At 44.3% G+C, this 21,973-nt stretch overlaps 1 pseudogene; it reads right to left on the bottom strand.

The window, feature by feature from the left end:
- Positions 1-2,456: 2,456 nt before the first annotated feature.
- Positions 2,457-14,047, bottom strand: LOC133925629 (uncharacterized; annotated as a pseudogene).
- Between the last annotated feature and the right edge of the window lie 7,926 nt (positions 14,048-21,973).

Raw genomic sequence — 21,973 nt, 5'->3', positions numbered from 1 at the left:
CGGGGTGGCCACTTCAATCAATCTGACGCGGGAACAGTTCTCTTTTTTGGCTCTGTGCATCAGTGCATGCATAAGCGCAACGACTAACGAGGCAGGCAGTCAGGCCCCGCACCACGTGGGTCCGCGCCTCCTGGCCATCCGATTGGCCACAATCCTTAGGACCTAGAATACTAGTTTATAAAAAAAAAACTATGTTTATTTTTACTAGAGGAATAAACCGGCAAATCGATGAGAGCGCAAAAGGAACCATCCAATGAGAGTTGTCACTCTAACAGTATCCCTCTCCATGCATAGCACAGAGACCAATTCGCTGGATCCCCCAAATTATGCGGTAGGTTTATCCCTCTCCATACAGTTTTGATTTGTCACGTTTGTCTCACCGGGATCGATTCGGTTATCTCACCGGGATTTATTCCCTAATTAAATATATACACATATACGTGTTAATAGTATTACGAGTTTTACATACTGAGATCTTGAATCTCACAACTACTTCCTAACATGTATATAAATATGTACGCGTGTATACGTGTGATATAAGTGTTAAGTGCGTAAGTAGTGTATCTCCCACTATACCCTTAATAAAACACAAAAATAAACGATCAGCTATCGCTTGTCCTTGGGGAAAAAAAGAAGGCTCCATGCACCGTTTGTTACTCGGCGTTCGACACGATCGGATGTGTTCCCATTCCACCCCTGGCCACCAATTCCACTAACCCACTTGCACCACTTGGTTAGCGCTGCACTAACGCAGTTTCAGTTTGGCTAGCCTAGTAGGCGAGTGGCACGAGCAGTGCAATCTACAGCCCATGGCACTAGCTGCGTTGAGCCTGGATGGACGTTCCTCTACCAAGTCGAAAGCCGCACGAGAATGCGCCACGACGAGACCGGGAGCCGAGGAGCGGAAGGAATCGAGGAAACAAGCGAGAAAACACCAGAAACCGATCAGGTACAGGGCCGCAGCGGTAACCGCCGAGCCGTCGCTCCTCGGCTCGGCTTGGAGCTGCGAAGCAAGCGAGAAAAGCAAGGTGCGCGCCGCGCGCGTACATGGACTGCGCCCAGTTGCCGCCGCCGCCCCACGCTCGGCGCATGCACGTCCCCGCGCCCCATTCGCTGCGTCCGGGCCGGCGCCCGTCCACGCGAGGACGACGCGGCGTGCGTGCTAGTGCTCCGCCCCCGCCGGCGTACGTAAGAACTACGTGACAGGTCCCTTTCGGTCGGCGTTCGCAGGGCAGGGCAGGAGTAGATTAGCGCGCGCACGGCGGGGGCGTTAGCAGTGCACTGCACCTGGCACGGAGAGACGGGACGAGACGACGAAGCAGGCACGTCCGGGGATGCGCGTGTTCGGTGGAGGCGTTTACTCGGCCCGTCCAATGGCGAGGCCGCGCATTTCGTTACCTGATGAGTGGTGAGAACGAGATGTTCGTGTTCTCAATCAGGGCCGGCGACGTGCCATCTTTGACTCCAAAGATTGCGACGCGGACAGGGTAGCAGAGCAGAGACTTTGATTACAGGATATGAATAAAAACACTGCATTTCACGTACGTCTATTTCCGAGAAGCAACGGTCTACGGTAGAGTACATATACTGGTCCTAGTGTATACAAAGATCGATCGAACAGTTTTTGCAGTCTCCGAACGGAGTCCAGTATTCTCGTGTACTAATTCTTTTTCTGCTTGAAGAAGCTAAGAGATGAACTCAGCAAAGCTACAAAAGATCGACGGGCCGTGAGCTGTATAGTTATAATACGCATCGTTTTCGTACACAAAGATTCTTCAAATGGAGAAAACATGGCTGAAACCCCTACTATAATATTAGGTCAGACCAATGAATCATTAATTTACGGGCAGCCTGGCGCCATACCGTCGATTCTAAAACCAAGTTGGCAGAGAGAATAATACAGCTCACAAATTAGGAGGTTCATGTATTATGTATAGGCTGCAGTACGGTTTTATCACTTTTATAGATGTACTTTAATCAAAATTCAGTACTTTCTGGCAATAATCAGGCCCCAAGGAAACAAAACCAGAAAAAGATTCTAGGCATGGACAGGCAACCCAAGAACATAGTACATAGGGTCACATCACTCGATAATCAAGTGCTAACATGGCTTTCCTTGATTGGAGTTGGCAATTCAGACACCAAATCTAGCCACACGTATCAAATCATATAACCTGTCAGGATATTGGGAGAACTAACAATGGACCAACTCTTATTAACGACGAGTTCTGCAGATTGGTGAAAAATATGATCATGACATGCCTATATATTATGCCCATGAGAAGATAAAAATATCTTATGTTTTTCACAATTTGCCAGGTATCGAAGTACAATGCTAAGAGCCACAAAAACAGTAAAAGAAAATTGCAGGTGGCTATATATTTTTAACAATGATCCCTTGTAACGTTTATCACACAAAGTCTCAAACCAGGAATGGTTTATCAACAGATTAGGCGCTAGAGGGCTTCATCCTCCTGAATCATTATCTCTTCTTCTGGACACCCCAGCAGCAGCGAGGCTTTCCGCCACAGGACGACGGGCAGCAGCTCTGCAGTAAATTAGTGTGAGTTAGGGAATACAACAAAATGTAAAACTAAAGGCAGAAGAAGTGAAAGGATGCCCAGTTTTCACTTCAGTACCAATAAGAAACACTAAACAATGTCAACTACAGATGCATAGCTTCCCATCTAGGATTCCATATGTCTAGCAATTCATCTTAAAGGATCATAGTCACCAACTCAGCATAGCATGGATCACCGAAAGTGTCTCCACAATGGAATCTGGGATAATTCACAAATGAAAAGTTTGTTTGTCTGAACAAATGGAATCATTGGTAAGATTAGACTGGATTAAATCCTGGCAAATGTTTCGCACAACATATCTTTATTCTTATCTGCTCATTCCACAAGTACATAAAAAACATTAAGGACACGGTAATCTCTTTGCCACACAAAGTTGAAGTATTGCATGCATGTAGAATCTTTTGACAGGATATGCCTTCATGGTGCTTTAATGATCAAATCATTATAATGGTTCATCAGTTTTGCAATAGAACTACCATCTAGGATTTATATTTGCGGCATTATGAATTCCTTAAACTTCACCATTTTTTTAGTATCAGGAAATGGAAGAGTACGGTCATAGTGACACACCTTAGAGCAAGTGTATATGATAAGAGTCAGCCAAGTCCAGCTGTTGGGTGCATAATTTGAGGAACCGCCGCCAGCTTCATGGAGGAAATATGATAAAGGAGACATCAATTGCGATTCATATTGGCGTGGTGAACCACACAACCTACAAATGCCGGCATCTTGTAACTTAGTTGCAGCTGATAGTGGCTTACCACCATAAGAATACCTACAAACATCAAACACCAAAATTTTATTCAGGTCGTGCAAGTCAAAAAAGCGCTGTTACACTTTAACATGATTTGAAAAGGTAGATCACAGACACTATGAATTTAAATACCTAGAACATAGCTGAGGGTATGCATCCAACAGTTTCTTGAATTTTAAGAAAGTTCTGTCAGCTCCAATAGCTTTATCATATTCATACTTCTCTCCTTCCCATTTTTCTTCTTCATCATTTACTGTGTCCAAGATTTCTTTTGCCAAAACTAACTCGTTGCTACTTGAACCCACAGTGCTTTTGCACCCATATTGCTCCTTATCATAATATACATAGAAACCGGGAAGAGTTGAAGAAATAAAATTATATCAGATCAAAACACTGAGACTTTGTATTCATAGTAACGGGCTCTACGAGATTTTCCTCACCTGGTATGCTTGGATCATCTGCCTTCTTCTTTATCACAGGGCGTTTTATGGGCGCATTAGCACGCTTCGATTTATTTTTCTTCTTTGAGTTAGATGCCAATGTCGCGGCTTGCTCAAGTGCTTCGGCCAGGGCATCTAGATCGAAATCATCATCTTTGATCTCAAGACTTTATTTTTATCATTTTGTTCTTGTTGAACACTCGTAGAAGAAGGTCCATTTGATTGACTTAACTCATCGCCACTGGAATCTGTTTTCATACCACTATGGCACTTCTGAACTCTTAGGACCTTCCAACTGCAAGAAGCGAAGTAAAAAAACGACAAACCAACTTAAAATACTGTAAAAGGTCTGAGTAACTTATAATTTCCCTGTCAAAGAAAATAACTTACCATTGTGCTGAATCTTTTTTAACATAAAGGTAGGAGAGCTGTCGTTTATATTAATAAGAAGAAGCACCTGACGGATAATAGAGAGTATTAACAAAGCAAAAAGAAGGTCGTAGCCAAAAGTACTAAAGGCCTATTCTCGCCTAATTAGACGCCCCACGTGTCGCGCTCCTGCGAGGTCCCAAAAGACCGCCTCCTCTATGATTTTGTGAGCCACTACGGGTGCAGTCCGGTATGTGCTATTGAAGATCCTAGCATTTCGTTCCTTCTAGATCTCCCAACAAATTAGTATGATCAGAGACCTCAAACCCATTCTGGGAGTGTTCATCGCTAAGCCCGACCACCATTGTTGCAAACCGCAAGAGGGTGGCCAAGCCTACGGTCGTAAGGACGGCTGCGCCACCCACTCTGCAATAAAGGACCAGATGCGTCCGATGAATCTGCACTCTAAAAAGAGATGGTGGGTACTTTCTGGCATTTGCGCACACAACGCACAATACAGATCACAGTCGAGCAAAGAACTTGGGCACACTTTCTAGATTAAGGCATTGTAGTTTGGCAGTGGTGTATTGACCATCCTCTGTGAACTTCCAGGCGATCATGTCCGGAGTGTTGGGGCTTAGCTAAACGCTTTCCAGAGTGGTCCAAAGAGCAAAGTATTGCACAAAAACTCAACCGTGATCGAAAGGGGGTTTTTTAGGTGAGAAAGATTTAGTTTTGAGTAATGACACTACTCCTGTTCGTCGTCAACATCGGTGGGCATAATAAATCTTCCTCACCTAAAAAACAAACAAAGCACGTGAGTACAAAGGTACTCATAAGACTTAATCCATAATGAGCACTTATAAATATCTCGGCTTCAAGGAGAATGCATATGGGTAATTAGCAAGGACTCAGCCACAAAGGTTAAGTAACTTTATATGCAAAAGCGATTTAGACTCAAGTGTAACCATCTACATCTAACCAAAACACCATCTTATCCTGAGTTCATCAACATAACAAAGCTGTAACTTGAACCATATCAACTCTCCATCAACAACACAATCCATTTCCCGACATCAAAACTCTACGATTGATGCAAATGTGCAGAAGCATGCTTGTCGGAGGATGAACTCCACAAGCGGGGATTCGGAGGGACCCCCTTTGAGATTCGGCCGGGAGGATGATTCTGAATCTACCTCGTACGTGAAATAAATGGGAGTAAATGAGATGCAGGTGTGTTGGATGATCAGATGCAGGAGGAAATAAATGCTCAGGGGATTTTAGATAGGTTCGGGCCGCACGGAGCATAATACCCTACTCCTGTGTGTATGCTATAAATACTCTGGAAATGCCTCTCTAAGGATCTCTTGTGTTACAAGGATGTTTGTCTAAGTCTAAGTCTAGAGCTTTGTGCTGCGTGAGCCTCTGCTCTGTTGTGCTTCTTGAAGTTGTCTTAATCCTGAAGAACTCCTTCTCAAAGAACTTGATCTGCAGCGAGCTCGATCTCTTTTCTCTGGGGAGTCCGCCCCTTTTTTATACCCCGTCGGGGCGGTTAGCGTGCCCAGAAAGGATGGCGCGAGTTCCAAGGCGCCATAAATGGAAAGCAAGCATCATGGGCTGCAGTTTGATGTTACGGGGGGGGTTGAAAACGTGCCCCCGTCCGGCCCTGTCGTCATCATCCCGCTTTTCAGCGGGAGCTGCGGGGAGGGCCCACCGGACAGCCACCGAGCAACCCCGCGTGCCCGCCCGGTCAGAGCGAGCCTGACACAGCAGAGTGGTAGGCGATATACCTCAAGCCCTACGACGTTATCCCGAGGCGCGCCGGATGACGCGCGATGGGACCCGCCGCATTAAATGTCCACACGCCTCCCTGCCAGGCAGTGGTAGGGACTGACAGCAGGCGTGGGGGGAGTGGTTAGAAGTGACAGGCCACGCTCCCTCTTAAATGCAGCATCGGACTTCTCACCAATTGACACATCGCCTCTCACCAATTGACACATCGCCGCTGAGCCCTTGTGGGGACCACCGGCGAAGGACTTCTCAGGTCCTCGGGGACTACTGTTTATAGCCCCGAGCACTCTCTCCCGGATATGCCATTTCTTGATCCTCGGAGAACTCGAGTACTCGGGGACCACTGTTCATGGCCCCGAACGGCCTCTTCCGGAACTGTGTATGCTCGGGTCATCGGGGAACTCGGGTGTTCAGGGACCACTGTTCATAGCTCCGAGCGTCCTCTCCCGGAACTTGTACTTCTCGGATCCTCGGGGAACTCGGGTACTCGGGGACCACTGTTCATGGCCCCGAGCACCCTCTCCCGGAGCTTGGTCTTCTTGGACCTCAGGGAAAAGTCCCCGAGGGAAGGCACCACGTGGCACTCTGTTGTCCTGGCCTCAGGACTCGGGGACCCCCGGTTCCCATGTCACCGACAGGAGGGGAGAGGTGCAAATTAAGCCCTAGCCCCGAACCTGACCTAAATTGGGGGGCCGAGCTGATGGCCTTGAGGGGGAATTTATACACCCAAATCATCCTTACCGGGTCTGAAACCCATAGGGTCCCAACCCGACCTGACCTGCTGCCATCCTTAGTCCTATCGACGGCGAAGCACTACCGGGAGCCCAGAATGGACGTTGGCGCTATTGTCTTGTTCCATTGTCAACCCCACTTCACCGATAAGCCTCCTCGTCTCGCTGACCAGCCTCCTCCATAGCTCTCAACGCTGAGTCCGACCAATACCGCTCGACACCTGCGACACTTATGCCCTGACATCTACCTATGACAGGTTACACAACTGAACTTTTCGTATGTACTTTTCATCTATACCCATATCAGTTCATGTACTAGATACGTGGCGCTCATAGCTTGATTTTGCTTAGTATATGTCGGAGAATGAACTCCACAAGCGGGGATCCGGAGGGACCCCCTTTGAGATTCGGCTGGGGGGATGATTCTGAATCTACCTCGTATGTGAATTGAATGAGAGTAAGTGAGATGCAGGCCGGATGGAGGATCGGATGCTAGAAGAAATAAATGCTCAGGGAATTTTAGACAGGTTCGGGCTGCAAGAAGCGTAATACCGTACTCCTATGTGTATATTATAGATGCTCTGGGAATGCCTCTCTGAGGATCTCTTGCGTTACAAGGATTTTTGTCTAAGTCTATAGCTTTGTGTGTCTTGTTCTTCGTTAGCTTGTCTCAGTATTCTTCAACTCGTGAGACTTGGTCAACTTCCAGAACTTGTGTTCTGAAGCACTTCTTTTTGTCGTCGGGATGCACCCCCTCCTTTTATACCGTCGGGGGGGGGGGCTTGGCGTGCCTAGAAAGGAGGGCACGAGTCCCAAGGCGCTATAAATGGAAAGCAACTATCATGGGCTGCAGCTTGACGTTACGGGAGGGGGGTTGAAAACGCGCCCTCGTCTGGTCCTATTGTCATCATGCCGCTTTTCAGCGGATGCAGCAGGGAGGGCCCACTGGGCAGCCACCGAGCAACCCCGCGTGCCCGCCCGGTCAGAGCAAACCTGATACAGCAGGGCGGCAGGCGATATGGCTCGAGCCCAGCGATGATATCCCGAGGCACGCCGGATGACGCGCGATGGGACCCGCCGCATTAAATGTCCACACGCCTCTCTGCCAGGCAGTGGCAGGGGCTGACAGTAGACATGGGGGGAGTGGTTGGAAGTGATAGGCCATGCTCCTATTTAAATACAGCATCGGACCTCTCACCTATTGACACCTCACCGCTGAGCCCTTGTGGGGTCCACCGGTAAGGGGCTTCTCAAGTCCTTGGAGAACTCGGGTACTCAGGGACCACTGTTCATGGCCCCGAGTGCCTTCTCCTGGAACTGTGTCTGCTCGGGTCCTCAGGAAACTCGGGTACTTAAGGACCACTGCTCATGGCTTCGAGCACCCTCTCCCGGAACTTGGTCTTCTCGGACCTCGGGGAGATAATCCCCGAGGGAGGGCGCCACATGGCACTCTGCTGTCCTGGCCTCGGTACTCGAGGACCCTCGGTTCCCATGTCACCGGCAGTATATCACTCGGAAAGGTCTAAAACCATTGCTTGTTAGAGATTGAGCCTTGGAGTCAGGACAAAAGAGGGGGGGGGGGTCGGATCGAGATATAACAAACAGGTGAATCATGATAGGGCAAAAATAAAAAAAATAGACAACATATGCTACCGTATTTGCCAAAATAGACAATGTATCAACATATTTGCAAAATTAGCATCTATATTCAGCACTTCAAACACCGAAAAATCGATTCCGGTACCTAAGGCACCGAAAAAAGATGGGCCCGCCTGTATTCAGCATCTGAGGTGCTAAATATGGCACTGTGCACCGTATTTGGGACCTCAGGTGCCAAAAGCGCCCTGTATTTGGTACCTAAGGTGCCGAATATGGTGAACAATGTTATATACAGGCTAGGCGTGGTGCTCACGTCCCTTCACGTGCTTTCGGTGCTTTTCGCTTTTGTTTTTGTCTTGTCGGTCCCTTCACATTGCGTTTTGTCCCCGCGGTTTTTAGCCCCTGTGCTATCATGTTTTGCTATAAGATGAGAGCGGGGTGGTAAGGAGTCGCAGCGCGAGAAGAGAGGAGACGAGCAGCAGCACGAGACGAGGAGGAGGAGCAACGCAAGGAGAGGAGAAGCAGCGTGAGGAGAGGAGAAGCAATGTGAGGGAGGAGGAGCAGCAGCGCGAGGAGAGGAGGAGCAGCGCGAGGTGAGGAGTAGCAGTAACGCAAGGAGAGGAGAATCAGCCCAAGGAGAGGAGGAGGAGCAGTACGAGTTACAGTAAGTACTTGAATTATGTATTTAATGAATACTTGCAGCAATATAGTAAGTAGAGTAAGTAGATTGTTTAATTCATTTAATTACATTTGTTTAATTGTTTGCTTAGTTTGATTATATGAATTTGATTATTTGCTTAGTTAGTGTAATAGTAATTCTTCTGCTAATTTGCGTTACTATTTTCCTCCTCCTCTTAAGATGATCTAGGTATTCAACATCTATGCACTATGAATTATGCAAATGCCATACATGACTATTTATTTTATTTATCTTTCCGTTTTATTAGTTCAGTTTGATGGGTATATAATTAGTGTCTTATATTAACGTACTATGTTATGAACTATTTGTGAACTATTTAGGACATTGGTTGCAGTTCTAGCATCAACTATGTGATTGTATGAACCGTTCAACACACAATGATTGCTTGCTTTAGGATGAATGCTTAATACAGGCTTTGAGTTTGGGTTAAGATCAAGGGATAGATGTTACTTCTACACCCACTCAAAATCAACAGTTTTCATAGGGAATGCTTTCATAGTATTCTATGCCTCCATGTAGAAGCAACAATAACTCATTGCTGAACTTTTGCGGAATGAAATGACCACACCAAATAACAACTTTCACAGGGAATCTCTGTCAAGCATCAATACCACGATTTTTCTAGCTTTCATAGAGAATCCTATACTCTAGCCCCCAGTCAAGCACATGCACGTAGTCCATACAGCAGCCCCCAGCCATTATAAATAACATCATCCTTATCCATAGATAGACCACTAATTCCTCAACTTTCTCAACTACAATGTTTTCCTAAGCTCCACCAAACCTACACAAGAAACATTGGAGGATTTTCATTCCCAGGGGGTCGAACCACCGATGTGCTTCTGTGACAACCCCTGTGGGCTTCGCGAGTCCCAGGACATCTCCTACACCTATGGCATACACTTCTTCATGTGCGCCAACTACTAGTACGACAAGTCTTGATATGGACCGCACGAGTTCCCACCTGTATAACGACATATATCACCCATGTAGCACTTTACTTATGATTCCATGCACTATCTTACTAATGTGCCTTCTTGTTTCATTTGTCCAGTCTCCTACATCTATCTGTGACTTCATGGAATGGTTAGACATGGAGCAAAATAAGGACCAAAAGCGGTGGATCGACATGAGCATGCAGTGGAGGAGGGAAGTGTACAAATACCGGGAGTACTAGCAACGACAGAAGGAACTATGACTCAAGTGTCAGAAAGAGAAGCGTATGAGGATGGCAACAAAGGAGCGCACCGCGGCTGAGGCATACGGAACAGAGAGGGAGAGAAAGCGGGAGAAGCGGAGGGCCCCAATGCCCTGAGAAAGAGTAAATATCCTAGATGCACTCAGTAGAGAGCATCTATTGTAACCCAATCTATTTCCATTCCCTAAGATATGTTAGGTTTAGCAGCGGAATACTATTAAGTTAGTCTTTAAGCGTATCGTACATGCCATCGTTTGTTACCGTCATCTCTTTATGGTTAGGGTCCATTCGCTCAGCGATGAAAACCTCATATCCTATGTAATATTTATCAGCGTATGTAACCTCTATACCAGGTTATATGATAATCGTATTTTATACTATTATTGTTCGACAAATTAGAATTTGTATCCTTCCAACGTTACTTCACTAAAAAGCTACTCACACAAATACATTAAATGAATAATAAAATGTCAACAAAATTATACACACTAACTCATCCAGTTTCTTTATTTATTTATTCGCTCATACCCTGATAGAATAAAGTTGTGCTATTGTACTCTATTCAGCCCCACTATCAGCAGTAAATACTGCATTCTATGCAAAGAGATGACAAAATGACACACACTTACGTATTAAGTTCCTTTCTTTATTTATCACTCGTGCTGTAATAAAAGAAAGTCGTGCTACTGTACTTTCTTCAGCTCCATTATTACCAATACGTACTACACTCTGCGCATAGAGATAGCATGAGATGACACATGACAAAATACGACGTGAGTGATAAAAGCAGCACGCGACATGGTCGACCTGTATTCGGCACATAAAGTTGGCACCGAATACATGACGTTTTCGGTAACTGAGGTGCCGAATATAGACGGATCCATTGTTTTTCGGTGTCTCGCATTCCGAAATCCGGTTTTCAATATTTGAGGTACCGAATACAGATATTACATTTGCAAATACGTTGTTATGTCATCTATTTTAACAAATATGCCTGTGTATATTGCTTATTTTTGGATTTTTCCCATCAGGATAGATACCTGTAGATCCGAGGATGCCAAAATTGTCTTGTCACGCGAACTGAACATTCCGGTGACACTTTGGCTCCACGACGTGCTGTAGCACGTTCCAAGATTCGATCGACTAGCATGACCTGACAATGGATAAAACAACGGGGATTGTCTCGGAGCAACAGAATGCAGCCTATGGATGACACGTACAGGAGGGTTAGATGGTTGTGATGGACCTCATCCAATGGGTTCCCAAATGCTCGACGACTAATACGTTCGAAGTTAGGTCTGAAATACTGCTGGCGGCTCTGCTCTTCTCTGCGTGTTTTGTGCCGCGGCAGACAGCAGCATTTGTCAGAACGTGTGCTCCAAGTGAAGCTAATTCTAAACCAAATACGTACCCTTTCTCCAATTAAGAATTCAGAAGAAGAAATGGTGTTATTTATACATCTAGATATCCATCTCGATCATGCATGTACCTAGAATGAGGTGCATGGTGTTTTTCGAACAGCTGTATACTGATGGATGGTGCAGGCCATGCTGATCTGAAGGTTAACAGCTGGGACACTGAAAAAGTTGGTACAGTAACACTGTTCTGCTGATCTGCAGCGGCATTATGAGTGGATATCAGACTTGCATTGAGTTTGTTCTAAGCAAGGGAGACCCACCAGCCACTACTATGTGCCTACATCATACTATATCCTAACTGACTCAATGATGAAACGGCATCTTGAAAATGATAAAAAAAAAGAATAATTAGCACTTTAGACATGAGTAGAGCGGAACTAGGTACAAAAAACGTATGATAAATCATCAGAATGTTCTTAAAGTAGACACGAAAAGGGGAAAACAATATAGCATGCAACTAGTCTTAGATGGTACTCGAACTATTTTAACCAGGCTATAAATGGCAGTAACATGTTTCAAGATCCGTTTCAGTATCTTTCTAGTTTCTTCAGTAAAGCAGGGAACTCCGTTCGTCTCTAAAATTTCAGTATATTTCTCTTTGATCGAAGAGGCCAGGAGGAAGCAGTGAGTGTGCTATAGATGATCGGATAATTCACAACGAGATCCAGAAACTAGAAGCTGTCTTACATTTCTTTACAAACAGATTACTGCCCTCGAGACTTTGACACCTACCAGGGCTTAGCTTCTTATCTGCAGCTTCGCGTGTCTAGCAGCGTTGTTCGGAATCACCTGCGCTCGCAGGAGGACTCCGATGTAAATGCGGCCCACTAAACTATCGAAATTATGCCACCAGCCCATACATACCACTCCAGCAACGCTCATGTCTCATCTGCAAGACTCCAACGGCTTATCTCGTCGAACACCTCTGATAGCGATGGCTCACAACTTTGCAAGGAATTCGGTGACCACGTCGTTCGACGCATGATGCAGCGCATATCCCCCAGGCCTGTGTCCAAGTGTCAGTTTTACAGCCTCGATTGGCGGAGCTCGACCAGAGCTGTGGGGTCTCCGGCTGGGTTCGGTTCCCGCAGGACGCGCCCGCCCGCCCGCCCGTCGGTTCGGTACCGCGCGCCCGTGACCCGGCGGCCGCGCATGGCTGCTCGTACGCTGCGTACGCAGGTGAGCAGAAACTCACGGGATTTCACGCCCATTTCTGGCGTTTTACGCGCGGCGCCGGCCGTGGGGACACGGCCACGGGCTTGGCAGGCCGGCCGTGGCGTCTTGCTAGGTTTGGTGCATGCATGCACTCTGTGCGCGCACCACGGGGAGATAGCCTCCTCCTGCTGCTGCTACGGCTGGTGCTTCCGAGAAATCATGGCGTCGTGGGACGATCCCGTCCTAGTAGCATGTATATCCGCAGTTCCGCACAGCTATGTGCACTGTAGTCGCAGTGCATTGTTCTGGACCAGTCATAACCCGGTGTCCATGGTAGCGCCACAGTCAGGTCCAAGCTCCCAGCTCAACTGCTATGTGGTACCCATTGCGGTCGGCGAACTTCACCGAGACGTAAGCGAGAGAATCGAGTGAACTCGTTGGGATGGACATGAAGAAGAAGAAGCAGAGAAAGGACAAGAAAGAACTGTCTCAACTTTACCATTAATTTTCCTACCAAAAATAGTAACAACTCTCGGTTATATACCCAGTAATTCAACCCCTCCCCCTCAGAGCCCCACACACGGCAACTCCCATCAGCACGGGAGCACCTCATGACGTTAGCGCCAGCTGGATCATCTTCATAGAGACTCCCTTGTCGTTCTTCATAGAGACTCCCTTGTCGTTATTGTCGTCCCAGCTCCAGTCCTGACATCTCCCTCCCCTTGAGATGTTGCTTGACCCCAAGCAACCGCGGTCGGGAATTGCTTCTGAACCACATATAAGTCATCCCAAGTTGCCGACTCTGTCGGTAAATGAGCCCATTTGATTAAGATTTGAGGCGGTACTGAATTCCCTTTCTTCACCAAACGCCTATCTAGAATAGTATCAGGCTCCACCACTCTAGTATCAAGCTCGGCAACTTTAGGCAATTCAATGAAAAATTGGTGTGAAGTCGGAAGTAAAGGGCTTTAGCTGAGATACATGGAACAGGGATGAGTGCAACTACTCTCCGGTAACTTTAGACGATAAGCAACGGCCCCAATTCGTTCCAATACATGATAAGGTCCATAGTACTTGAATGCCAACTTAGGGAATGGGCGATTGACCATAGATGTTTGTGTATAAGGTTGAAGTTTGAGGAGCACCTGACCATTCACCTGGAACTCTCGATTTGTTCTCTTGCGATCAGCATAAACTTTCATCCTGTTCTGAGCTACTGCCAAATGTTCCTTTAACACCCTCAATTGATCTTCCCTTTCTTTAAGGAAAACCACAACAACAGCTGGTGTGTCTGAGGTCAGAAATAGCATTGCTCCGAAATGCGGTTCAGAACCATACAAAAGCTTTGAAAGGAGAACACCCCAGGGCAGTGTGATATGATGAGTTATACCAAAACTCTACTAAAGACAACCACCCTTTCCATTGCTTAGGAGAGTCATGGACAGCAAACCTGAGATACATATCTAAGTATTTGTTGACTCTTTCAATTTGCTCATCGGTTTGTGGGTAATATGATGTGCTCAACAACAATTTGGTGTCCCGCATTTTGAACAATGCTTGCTAGAAGGCACTAATGAACACTTTGTCCCTATCAGAGACAATAGAATAGGGTATGCCATGCAATTTCACTACATTATCTAAGAAGGCACGAGCCACTTGCAATGTAGTGTAAGGGTGTTTCAAAGGAATAAAATGAGGATATTTAGATAAATGATTTACCACCACTAAGATTGCCTCAAAGCCTTCGAATTTTGGTAATCCTTCAACAAAATCCATTGATATGTCTTGCCATAGACCAACAGGAATTGGAAGAGGTTACAAAAGGTCAGCTGAGTGTATATGCTCATGTTTAGCTTTTTGGCAAATTTCACACTGTTGAATGAAGTTTGTGACATCTTGTTTTAGCCCTTTCCAGTAGAAACTTCTCTTAACTCTCTGATAGGTAGCCTACATGCCAAAATGCCCCCAAGAGAACTAGAGTGTAGAGTTGCAATCAGTTTTGTCTTCATTGCAGAATTATCACCAATCCACATCCTATCTAAAAATTTAATGAGACCTTGATGCAAGGAATAACCATTCTCATTACGACTGGAGATGGCCAACTTAGTGAACAGTGTTTGTGCTTGAGGATCAGTCACATAAGAATTGACCACCTCTTGTATCCACACAGGTGTGACAGTGAATGTAGCTTGCAACACCATCAGATGACCAACCCTTGACAAAGCATCTACAGCCACATTATCCTAGCCCTTTCTATACATAATATTAAATTGGAGACCCATGAATTTAGTCTTAGCCTTCTTTTGCATATCAGATTGTAGATTTTGCCCCTCTAAGGAGCACAAGCCTCTACGATCAATTTGTATGATGAACTCATTCATTTGTAAATATGATCTCCACTTCTCTACAACCATAATCAAAGCCAAAAATTCCTTCTCATATATTGATCAATGCTTGTGAACCTCTCCCAATGCTTTACTCAAAAATGCTATAGGCCTGCCTTTTTACATCAATACAACTCCCACACCTGAGTCACAAGCATCTGTCTCCACCACAAAAGTGTCATTGAAGTTTGGAAGAGCCAACATAGGTGTATTAGACATGGCTTGTTTTAAAGCATCAAAGGTTGTTTGAGCTATGTCAGACCACTAAAATTGTTTCTTCTTCAGCAAATTAGTGAGGGGCTTAGCACAAATAACATAATGTCTCACAATTTTTTTAGTACCATATGATACCTGAGAACCCTCTAAGCTCCATAATATTGCTAGGAGTAGGCTAGTGTAACATAGCAGTAGTCTTTGTTGGGTCAGTGGGCACTCCCTTGTCAGAAATAATATGCCCAGGTACACAAGTTGGTTTTATGCAAATGAACGCTTAGATTCCTTGATATAAAACTAGTGTGTCCTTAATGTGGATAGGACCACTTTGAGGTGTTCTAAATGCACATCCAAAGAGGGACTATAGATTAATATATCATCCATGAATATCATAGCAAATTTTCTCAGAAATGGCTCAAGAATCTCATTTACCACACACTAAAAAGTAGCTGGAGCATTTGTCAACCCAAAAGGCATAACTCTAAATTGGTAATGACCATGATGATTCTTGAATGTTGCTTTATATTCATCTTCCATAACCATTCTAACTTGATGATATCTAGCTTTTAAGTCTAGACTAGTAAAATACTTTGCCCCAGTCAATTCATCCAAAATTTCATCTATAATTGGTATAGGAAATCTGTTTTTGGTAGTCTACACAAAAACACCAAGACCCATCTTTCTTTTGCACTAAAAGCACATGCGAGGCAAACTAACTAGTGCTAGGGGCAATTAGGCCAACAATTAATAATTCTTTTACTTGCCTTTTTATCTCATCTTTATGCAAAGTAGAATATCTATAAGGTTTAGAGTTTACTGGAACAACACCTGGTACAAGATGTATGGTGTGGTAATATGTTCTGGCACGTGGCAATTCAGAAGGCTCCCCAAAGACATCCTGGAAGTGAGCTAAAACTTCTTGTACACCTGGAGGACATTCAGTTGTTGATATTGGCACTGATTATTCAAGCATAGCCAGAGCCCAAACATCATTGCCCTCACTCCATTTCTTCACCTGTTCAACTGAAATTTCAGATATAAATAGTGCAGGTTGAAGAACACCCTGAAGTTTAATGTGATGTCCCTTGTGTGTGAACTCCAAGATTTTGTCATCCCAATAGCAAACCATGGGACTATGCTACTTCAACCAATCATATGCAAAATGACATCTTATACCCATAAGTCCAACACTCTCATGTCTATCTGAAAAGTGTAGCCATGTGCCCACCATTCCAACTAAGGAACCATCTGATCCGACAACATTTGATCTCCATTAGCTACTTTCACTTGAGCAGGTTTGACTGAATTGGTGGAAATACCCAATTTGGAAACCAAAGAGGAGTTGACAAAACTGTGGGAGCTACCACTATCAATCAAGATTAACATGACTTGTTTTTTATCCAAATCTCTAATCCTGATTTGGTCCATATCAGTTGTCCCAACTAGAGCATTCAAGGACAGTTGGCAAAAGTCTGCAGACAATGAATCTTCCATTGCCAACTTATTTAAGACTACATTAGATAGTTCCATATCCAACTCATTCAAGGCTAAAGCATTGACATAAGTTTTCACCTTTTGGAGGGCACTTGTTAGCGTAAGCAGCATCATACTTTTTTTTTTCTACACTGGTAACATAAGCCATGAGCACATCTATAATCTTTGAGTTGGTGCTCTTTCCAAAGGGAACTACCCTGAGTATTCTGCTTGGATTCAGGCTTGGAGGAAGAAGTATACTGCTTATGAACTGGCACCTGAGATGAAATATGAAGCTAGGAGCGGTCCAACATCGACTAATGAATTATAGCCAATAATGCTGCTCGGTCCACTATCTCAGGGAGTTGGGCATGCTCAGGACCTTGCAGTTCTTCCGTCAGACCCTTCGCAAATTGAGAAACAGGGAACAGCACATCATACCTAGGATTGAATACCACCACCTGATAATGAAGGTCCTCAAAATCCTTGATGTAATCATCAATGGATCCAGTTTGTTTGAGTTCCAACAAAGCACTAACAGCCTGGCGATAATCATCATGACAAAATTTCTCCTCTACTACATATATGAACTGAGACCAAGAGACCAAGCCATGAGTCATTTTGTAGACCTGCAACTAGCGCACTGCATTGACATCCATGTGCAGGGAGGCTATTTTCTCCACATGGACTCATGAGCATGAAAGATAGTAAAATAACATATGCATTTACCCTTCCCAATCTTCGAATTCGCCCCCATCAAATTTTGGAAATGATAGCTTGTGAATGGAATTGCGAGGCAAACAAGAAACATCACTCATACCTCTATTGGGTCCCCAAGTGAAGGGCGAATCTGGTGCCACGGCTGGACAAACTGGTTGAGGTGGATGAACACTGGATCGAGGAAGCCGAGGTTCTGGGTGCAGGAGCTTTGGGTGAGCTAAATGTCCAGCCATCTCCTCCATCGAGGATACCATCAGTGTCATCATCAATCGAGCGATGGCTTGACCATTAGCTTTGACTTGCTTCGTCAGTGTTCACACGTAGATTGTTCCACAACTTTGGCTGTGAGATCCAGTTGGGCCTGCATCTGCTGTTGAGCCGCATCGATGCTCCTCATCTGCACCACCACCATATCCAGACTTGCCAAAACCCGCTCCCAGCGATCGTCCACTTGCTTCTCCGCCTCCTCCATGGCCTGAAGGACGAAGACAATCTACGACGAAGTTTTGAGAGGCGTCGTGCCGATTGCCCTCGAGTTGTGAGAACCGAAATCGTACAAACTCAATCTCAATCACCAGTCGGATTGATCGCACCAACCAAAGGAATCCGCGATCAGCGGAGATGAACGGTAAGGGTGATTCTGATATCAACTATTGTACCGTTGCCATCAGCGAACTTCAATTAGATGTGAGCGAGAGAATCGAGCGTACTCGTGGGCGTGGAGAAGAAGCTGAGAAAGAAGAAAGAAGAATGGTCTGAACTTTATTATTAATTTTCCTACCGAAAACAGTAATAACGTCTGGTTATATACCCAAGAACTCACCCATCCTTAGAGCTCCACACACGCAAAGGCACATCAATACGTCAGCACCTCATGACGCGAGAGTCGGCTGGATCATCTTCATGGAGACTCGTCGCTGTTGTGGTCCCGGCTCCAGTCCTGACATGCTCACGGGAGGTTCACTAAATATTTCACTTCTACGGATTGCTGACGCATGTGTACTGACCTATTGCATGGTTGTATGCATCGATGGTTCTCAAAGTACCTTTCTTCCGAAGGATGCAGGAATAATGTACTCTTGCAGCACATATGCGTATCCTAAACCTAAAGTATTCTTAATTGCTTCATAAGATCGCAAGCAACCGCTTTCTATAACTGGCAGGCGAAGAAATGCTTTCAACCATTCCGAAGGGGAAAGGCGACACTGGAAAATAAATGTACATTTGACCATAGATCAATCGGCATTTCCATCAACTCTGCACTCTGATGAATTCTTTTTAGAGGATCTGAGGGTGCAACCTGACTGACATCTGTTGTGTATGCTCTACGGCATGGTTTCGGAATGGAAATGGAGTGGTTCGGTTGTTACCATCTCTGAAGCTACGTATTCACGTCATGAAGTCATTCGTATAGCCTCCGTACTTCCGACGTAAGAGATCTCCATCACATGAGGTGCATTGACTAGCAAGATATATACTGAGAGAGAGCATGCTGGCACCTCTGACTTACAAAAGCAAAGCATATTGCTCTGTTTTCCTATGCAACTTTTCCATCTGAAGAGAACTTCGCATCCAGACTTGACGTTTCTGTTGTATCCTGCAAAAATATTTGTGGGCAAATCTGTTTGATGTGCAGTTTCGGTAGGTCACTAGACAACCTCACCATGCAGGACCAGTGCCCCAAAACTGTAACTTGATTCGGACACGCGTCGCCATCGAGCTAAATACATATCGAATTTGCGATGGTCATTTAAAAGGGGGAAAACTGCAAAAACCCCCCCAAAAGTCACTTGGATTTTGACTTCCCCCCCCAAAGTTGTTTTGTTGCAAAAAACCCCCCAAAAGTTTGACTTTGTTGCAAAAAACCCCCCTAAAAATTCAAAAAAAATAAAAAATCATTAAAAAAATTCTAAAAAAACTAGAGACAATTATAAGACCTTCTGTGAAATTTGTTTTCAAAAATAATATCCTTTGCATCATATTTCATGGAGATGAAGTTTGGAAAAAAAAGAAAAATGTGCAGCTCATTTATTAACTCATGTTATTTTAACTTTGTCATGTCTAACATTATTTTTCCTACATAAATAATTGTTTAAGTAAACTAATAAAAGTGGTTTCACTAATTTTGGGGGTGTTATGGATTAGTTATGAATTAATCTACATGCAACCCATTTACTGAATCCTGCACGTTACAATAACTATTTCAAGATTTTATGTATTTTTACAAGATAGAGGATCATGTAAGAAGACTAAAAAATTTTGTTTCATGATTTTTGGATTAGTAAATAATTAACTATGCATTTAACTCGAATTAATAAATGAGTTGCACGTTTTTCTTTTTTTTCAAACTTACTCTCCATGAAATATGATGCAAAGGATATTATTTTTGAAAACAAATTTCACAAAAGGTCTTATAATTGTCTCTAGTTTTTTTTAGAATTTTTTGTGATTTGTTTTAAATTTTTTTGAATTTTTGGGGGTGTTTTTGCAACAAAATCAAACCTTTGGAGGGGTTTTTGCAACAAAACAACTTTTGGGGGGAAAGTCAAAATCCAAGTGACTTTTGGGGGGGGGGGGGGGTTTGCATTTATCCCTTTAAAAGGAGATGTCATGTGATCAAGACCTGCATCTCTGAAGTCTGAACCACTGTTACCACATCAAAACAATGATCATCTGAAACCGATTTCTCGTTTGCAAGCTAGGCAAGGAAGATACAGTTCATGCGTGTCGATGCACTGGTTCATGTGAGAGATATGACATGATCTAAAAGCCTGTGGATCCAAAGGAAATACGTACGTTCAAACGTATATCCATTCCTCCATCTCATTTATTGGTGCTGCTGATTTGCTGAAAGCAGTATGCGTAACCACCGCTGGTCCAATGATCAAGCGCGCGCCAATCACGCATGAAGCGACATGATATTGGAGGGTAGCCCAGCCGGGAGCAACGCCGAATTCGAGCCTCTCATGGCATGTGTGATGCTCTGATATTCTAATCAGATCAGGAGCAGATCAGATTCATCCGCAATGGTGGCCCAACCACCGAATGTGTCGGTAATCTCATACGCAAAATACGTTTTAAAACCAACCCAACCATGCATCGTCTTGTTGTCCGATCGCCTTTTCCTTTCCGCGGTGTTGGGATCGTGATACAGGGAACAGGGCAATAGTTGTTGATATAATAACTGTTTATTCCTCTTTTACATTAAGGAGTAAAGGTATTTATAGGTATATTTTAATCACTTCTATAGTTATTGTTTCTTATCCATAAAAATATTCCTACTAATGAATGTGGAATATTTCAGATATCTTAAAGGACATTATAGTCATTATCTACATATATTATCCTAAACAATGAAATCTTGATATATGTCTTGGGGTCCCGCACTAGATCCTTCATCAGAACTGTTAACAATCTTTCTTGAGCCACTTCCTTATCGGGTTAACGCTAATGTGTGGATCTCCCTTCAAGCTAGATTTCACTCTATTACCGAAGGGTCTTGTGTCACCTTCTTTCGGTTTCAGGACTTGTGCTGGGTCCTCAATCCTTTGGTCTCATTGCATCTTCTTTCGATTTTAGGACTTGTGCTGGGTCCTCAATCCTTTGGGTCTCGTCGCTCTCCCTTGGATCTCAAGGCTTCGCTACACTCTTTGTCTTTCAGACCTCGTCACACCCCTTCGGCCTTAGGACTTCACTACACTCTTCGCTCTTCGGGCTTTGTCACACCACTTCGGTCTTTTGAGCTTCACTCTTTAGGTTGTTAAACCTTATCGAGTCTAACTCCTACAAAATATAAAAGGGAATTATCCTCAGCTAACGTTAATTTCTTTATTTTGGTTTTTAAGAATTGTTCATTGTGATCGAAATCAACGTACAGATGCTCACATGGTACTATTCCCCAACACATGGCAACCCACCACGCTTTTCGTCCAAGAATCTCCCGTTGCCAAGCCACTCGATCACACTGGAGTAGGCCAACGTTCACGTTGAACACTTTCCCGTTTCTAGCCAGAAACAGGACATTTCTATCAAACGGGTATTTTGGTTTATGATTTCTACATGAAACCAAGACGAACATTTCTGCTTTTTTACTAACAGGAGAATCATTTAAAATAAGGTTTCTTATTAGAATCATCTTCCCCTCTCACATACAATCTTTAGGAATCCGAATTAACAAGCTAAATAATTGCACAAATTAATTCTGATTCAACATATAAATATTTTTTTTGAGAAACTGAATCCAAAACATTTTTAAAAGAACCTATAATCATACCAAATGAGATCTAAGCACTATGCTCCGTGGCGCATTGTAAACTCAGGTAACCATTTTTAAGCTACAACAATTCAATTTTGTTTGAGTAGTGAAGATTACCCTAAGCACTAGGTTCCATAACGTATAATAGGAGCATAGCAATTGCAAGAGTGTATTCGCTTTTTTGCCACTCT

This window comes from Phragmites australis, chromosome 7 (genome assembly GCF_958298935.1).
Source record: "Phragmites australis chromosome 7, lpPhrAust1.1, whole genome shotgun sequence".
Classification (NCBI taxonomy): Eukaryota; Viridiplantae; Streptophyta; class Magnoliopsida; order Poales; family Poaceae; genus Phragmites; species Phragmites australis.
This window is presented reverse-complemented; position numbering and strand designations above follow the sequence as displayed.